The following is a 5,572-nucleotide window of genomic DNA, read 5'->3' on the forward strand; positions in this document are numbered from 1 at the left end:
GGCGGTGGTGGTGGTGGTGGTGGCGGTGGTGGTGGTGGTGGTGGCGGTGGTGGTGGTGTACTCTAGTACTTGGGAAGTAAAGGTAGGGAGATCAGAAATTCAAGGGTTATCTTTGTCTCTGTAAAAGTTGCTTATGAAGTTTTCCTACTGTTGCATATGTGAACAAATAATTAGGAATAAATAGTAAGTGTTCAAAATATAATACTCACTAAACAAAGTGTATGGCGTATCTGTGCAATTAAGTGCTCGGGAGGCCATTAAAATATTGTCTTTATGCATAGGTCAGGCTTGTTAAATATTAATAGCAATGGCTTTTCTTTTATTGAGTACTGAGCACTGTGTTATTCAGGATATAATTTAAGTCTTAATAATGTATGTGCTTGATATTATTCTCATCTCCTTTGGAAAGATCAGGAAACAGGCCTAAGGTTAGGTGACTCCTGGGGTCAAGGAGCTGGCAGTGAAATAAGCGATGGGGGAGCAAGTCCCAAACCTTGGTGTCTGTCTCCATGACACTCTCCGCAGCGACACTGGAACTATAAGATGTTCACAGTTGTCCTTTGAACTTGAAATGTCCCCCATAGATTTGTGTATTTTGGATCCTACTTGCAGCTTTTGGACATGATCCAGGAACCTTTTGGAAATGGAGTCGCACTGGAGAAAGTGGATCACGGTAGGGAGGATCAGAGCCATCACAGGCAAGCCCCACTTTCTGGTCTCTTTCTGCTTTCTGAGTTTAATGTAGTGTGACTGGCTTTTATGCTGGCACAGCCTAGTGACATCTGAGAGTCTGAACTGGGGGACTTCCCAGATCGGAATGGCCTATGGTTGTGACTGTTGGTTGATGTGGGAGGGTCTAACTCATGGTGGGTGATACCAGCCCTAGGCAGGTGATCCTGCATATAAGCAAGCTAAATATGAACCAGAGAACAAGCCAGTAAGCAACCTCCCTCATGGTTTCTTTCTTGAATCCCTGCCCTGATTAACCCTCCCCTCCCCATGTTGCTTTTGGTCATGGATTTTATCACAGGACAGAGAAGCTCACTGGGACATCTTCCTGCCTGTCCCTACACCTTCTCTGTCATGGGGGACCGTATCCCTCTGGAACTGAAACCCCAGATAAATCCTTTCTCTTGTATATTGCTTTCCTTAGGGTACTTCATCACAGCAACAGAAAGGAAATGAACACAACAGGCTATCACTAGACAGAAACAGAAAGGTCAGTTTCAAAACATCAGGTCCCAATTGTTTAAAATGTGATAAATGGATGAATATGTGTATGACAAAATGAAACGTGTGTGTGTGTGTGTGTGTGTGCGCGTGCGCATGTATACATACATATATACATACATATACACATACATACATATACATTTATATATATATACATATACACACATACACATATACATACATTCATATATATGTGAGTATATGTATATATATATTATTTTTTAAAACATCTGTTACTTTAAAATTTTTTGAGTAAGATATGTAACATAACAGCAAAACTCTATTAAACCATTGAACAGCAACACTGTCCTAGTAGCTCAGTGCAGCTCCGGTATCTGCCATGTCACTTTCAGTCTCTGTGACTTTACCTATTCTAGATACCTTGTACACAGAGTCACAGAATATATGTTTTGCATCCAGCTTTTTTTTTTCACTCACTATAATGTTTTACATACTCATCCACTTTGCAGCATATATCAGAATTTCACCTAAGGCAAGGTACAGTTGTATTTCTATACCACGTTTGGTTTCTCTATTGATCTGCTGATGACACCTAGGTCATGTCTACCCTTTGACCACTCTGAACACCATTGACCTGACCACTGGCATGTTTGCTTTTCCTACTTTGGGGAAAATACTTAGGGATAGCATTGCGTGGTCCTATGATAATTCATGGTTTCTCATGGTAGTTTTGGCATGCATGTTCCTAAAGACGCGTGTGAGCATCGTTTCCTCTGCTTATTGCCTCTGTGTTCCCGCTGAGGAGTTGTCCACTGACACCCTTTCCCATTAACAGTTTGAACCTGAGATGTCTCCCAGGTTTCGAATGCTTGGTCCCCAGAGAGTGGTGCTGTTTTGAAGGCTATGGAGCCATTAGAAGGGGCAGTCTTGAAATGCTATGCCCACCCCCAGCTTGTATCTAGCTCTCGCTGCTTCCTGGCCTCTTACAATGAGAAGAGTCTACACCTCATACTCCTGCCACCCTGGATGAAGCCACTTTACCACAGTCGTCCTCACTATGATGGATGGAAACAAGTAAGCCCAAATAAATCTCTCCTCCCTTGTCTCTGTCAGATATTGGATTATAGCATAAAAGTAGCTGATACACCCACTTAAAAATTTTAGCTTATTTTCATAAATACTCTACTTATTAAAATAGAAAACCTTACTGATGCATGATTTAAGAAAATGTCCACCTGATTGAACCTGTTCCCTGCTTCCATGTCTCAAATCACCTCTGGGATAAAGTTCTCTCTACCAGAGCACAGGCTAGACCCTGTGACTCCTCCTCCAACTCTTGCCTCACACCCGATGCTACAGAACTTCTGACTGATGCTTCCATATTGGATGTTTTCATACTTTTCGAAGGGATTATGCCTTTGTATATGCTCTGCTTCATACTGAAAGGGTGTCTCCCCTTCCCTCTCCCCTCCTCTTGCTTTCCCTCAGCTACATAAACTCTGACCCATAGTTACATTCATCTCAGGATCATGTCCTCAAGCAGATTCGCTCTGATTCGAATGGATCCACCCCAGCCAGAGTGCATGTTGACACTTCATCTCCATTGTCGTAGTATAATAATGGAAAATAAAATAAGTAAGTCCGTTAAGGAAGTGGTTTAGTCATGAGATCTCTGCCCCCATGATGGGTTGGTGTATTATTATTGCACTGGGGGTACTAGTTAAACCTTCTCTGCCCTCCCATCCCATCTTCCACACAATAGCAAGGTTCCATCTTGAAGCAGACAGTAGCCTTGTAGGATGTTAACTCTACTGACACTTTGATTTTGAACTTCCCAGCCTCTTGAACCGTAAGAAATACATTTTTATTGCTTCATAATTACTCAGCCCCAGGTGTTTTGTTACAACAGCACAGATGGATGAAGACACCTTCTAACCCCTTCAGACTTCAGTCTGGTTTTGATCAGACACTTGTTGTGTCCTGTAGGTACCTGGGTTATTTCTCTGTTTAAATAATGTGGTTACTTCTGTCTGCTTCCCTCAGGGGACACAGAAAATGTGCTCACTCCTTGAGAGTAGGTGTGAACCTTGCTCATTTTGGATCCATTCAATGTCTATCACACAGAAAAGAGCTCGATATTGCTTACCTAAAATGAAGTCCTTATTTACACTATTAAGTTGCTGAATAGCAACTCTTTGGATTTTTATCTATCAGTGATATACCAGCTATGCTGAACCTATGTCTGAACTGGGAATTTTAACATTTGTGGCTTTAATTGCTGGTTATGTTGAGTCATTTCCCAATATGCTCTTTAATTGGTTGATTCTCTTCTTTTGTGAATTGTCTGTTCAAATTTCTTTTGTTTAGTTATCTGTTGGAAGCATGTTTCCCCCATTGATTTGCAGAAGCTTAAAACTAAGCCACTATTAACCCTTTAATATACTTGCCACAATAGATATGTCTGTTTTTTTTCCCATTTATTTTTGTTTTTATTGTGAAATATGTGGATAGTTTTAGGTTATCAAATCATATATATTTTAGCTTATCAACTTGCCTTCTTATATTTATGAACTTGAGTATTCCATAATGACATTCTGTTGCATTGCTTTCAAAAATATTGGATAAGAATAATCACATTAAGGGGCTATCGACTGCTCTATGGGTCTTTGGCTAGATATCTTAAGCATAATTATGTTTATAGAAATCATTAAGTGTGTGGGAAATAAAGGAAAACACTAAAGCTAAGTGAAAAATCATGGAATTTGTATTGTAAACAGATTCCCTCAGGACTTCCATCGCCGTTATTACAGAGAGACGAAAGCCTCAAACTCCTAGTGGGACCGGAATTGCAAAATCATAGTCTGGAAGAAGGGAGAAGAAGAACACAGCTTATGAAGCGCTAGCCCTGGGCACACATGATTCACAGGTAAGGATTGTTTTGATCAGCACTGGCTTTTCATGGATTGTTTATCAATGCTTAATTGTCTAGACGTGACCTTTACAGCAACCCCCAGCTAACTGGCTGCTCTCATTTGGGAGGAAACAGAGGGAGGAACACCAGGGCGTGCCTGGCCAGGTCTGGGTGCAACAGGTGGCCAGCTCTGAGTACCAACTTACTGTCTCTAAGGGCCATGCCTCACATGGGTTTGCCAGGTCTTCCTCATCATGCTTAGTGGCCCGATCCCCGAGGTGGCAGAGAAGGGACCATTTGCCCAGTTCACTGATTTTCTCCATCTGACAGGTTTCTGCAGGCTTTGGAGTTGGTGTAGGACAGCAGGCCAGGCTGCTCAAACATGCTGGCTCATCAATCGTGGAACCACAAGAGAAATCCAAGTTCAGATTTTCTAAACCGGGATTGGCTAATTGGTTTTTGAATAGTCCATCCTTTCATCTTAGCTCTAAATTTTGTCTCTGTACCTGTATCCTTTCATGAGTATTTTGTTCCTTATTCTAAGGAGGAATGAAGTATCCACACGATTGTGTGGGGGTGGGGTGGGGGCGGGGGCGGTAAGTATTTGAGAAGTGCATGTCTATAGGTGGGTCTGTGAAGTCTGCTTCCCACTCCTCATTACCTGCCTCTCCTCCTCTGGACGGATTGGATGAATAAGGTTTATATTGACATCAGAAGTTCTGTGACTGTAGCTGTCAGACACAACGGGGGATGAAATGACCCCAGTGAGAAGCTGAAGCTGCAGCCGGTGTCACAGATCTTGCATCTTCATGGGCATAAGTTATGGTGGAAACCGAATAGGAAGAGGCCCTTTATTTCTTTGGATGGGAGGAATGCTTTCAGAGTCCAAAAACCAGAAGGAAAAAAAATTAAAGATAAAGATAGATTTGTTAAGATTTAGGTCTGAAGAAAAAGGTAACTCAAATATTTAGAGATATACTTTAAAAGTCAAAACGGTTGCAGAAGTGCCTTTTGGGGGAGGCTGGGGGTGCAGTGGTGTGCAGAGAGAAGCCAATTGGAATACCAGATGAGGGATGGGAGGGATCTCAGTGGGTAAGTATATGCCTTGCAGGCAGAAGAACCTGAGCTCAATCCTTGGAACCCACAGCTGACCAGGGGAAAGGGACAGGCCTGGTGATGGGCTGTCCCAGCCCAGAATGTGCTGGTGTGGAAGGCTGGCCAGCCTAGGCAAACTGGAGGGTTTCAGGACAAGGAAAGACTGTCTTAAAAAGTAAAAATAAATGTAAAAAGGCTGGATGGCACCCAAGGACTAAAACTGAGGTTGTCCTCTGTACACACACACACTCACAGAGAGAGAGGGGGGGGAGAAGGAGAGAGAAACAGATACAGACAAAGCAGACAGGGACATACAGAGACAAAAGCAGAAAGAGAGAAAGAGAGACAGAAATGAAATGAGAGAGAGAGAGA

At 42.4% G+C, this 5,572-nt stretch overlaps 1 protein-coding gene across 1 annotated transcript in view; it reads right to left on the minus strand.

Annotated features, from left to right (window-relative positions):
* Window positions 1-5,572, minus strand: part of Alk (ALK receptor tyrosine kinase) — a 723,531-nt gene that overhangs the window by 361,265 nt on the left and 356,694 nt on the right. The window lies entirely within an intron of this gene.

This window comes from Mus pahari, chromosome 18, assembly GCF_900095145.1.
Source record: "Mus pahari chromosome 18, PAHARI_EIJ_v1.1, whole genome shotgun sequence".
Classification (NCBI taxonomy): Eukaryota; Metazoa; Chordata; class Mammalia; order Rodentia; family Muridae; genus Mus; species Mus pahari.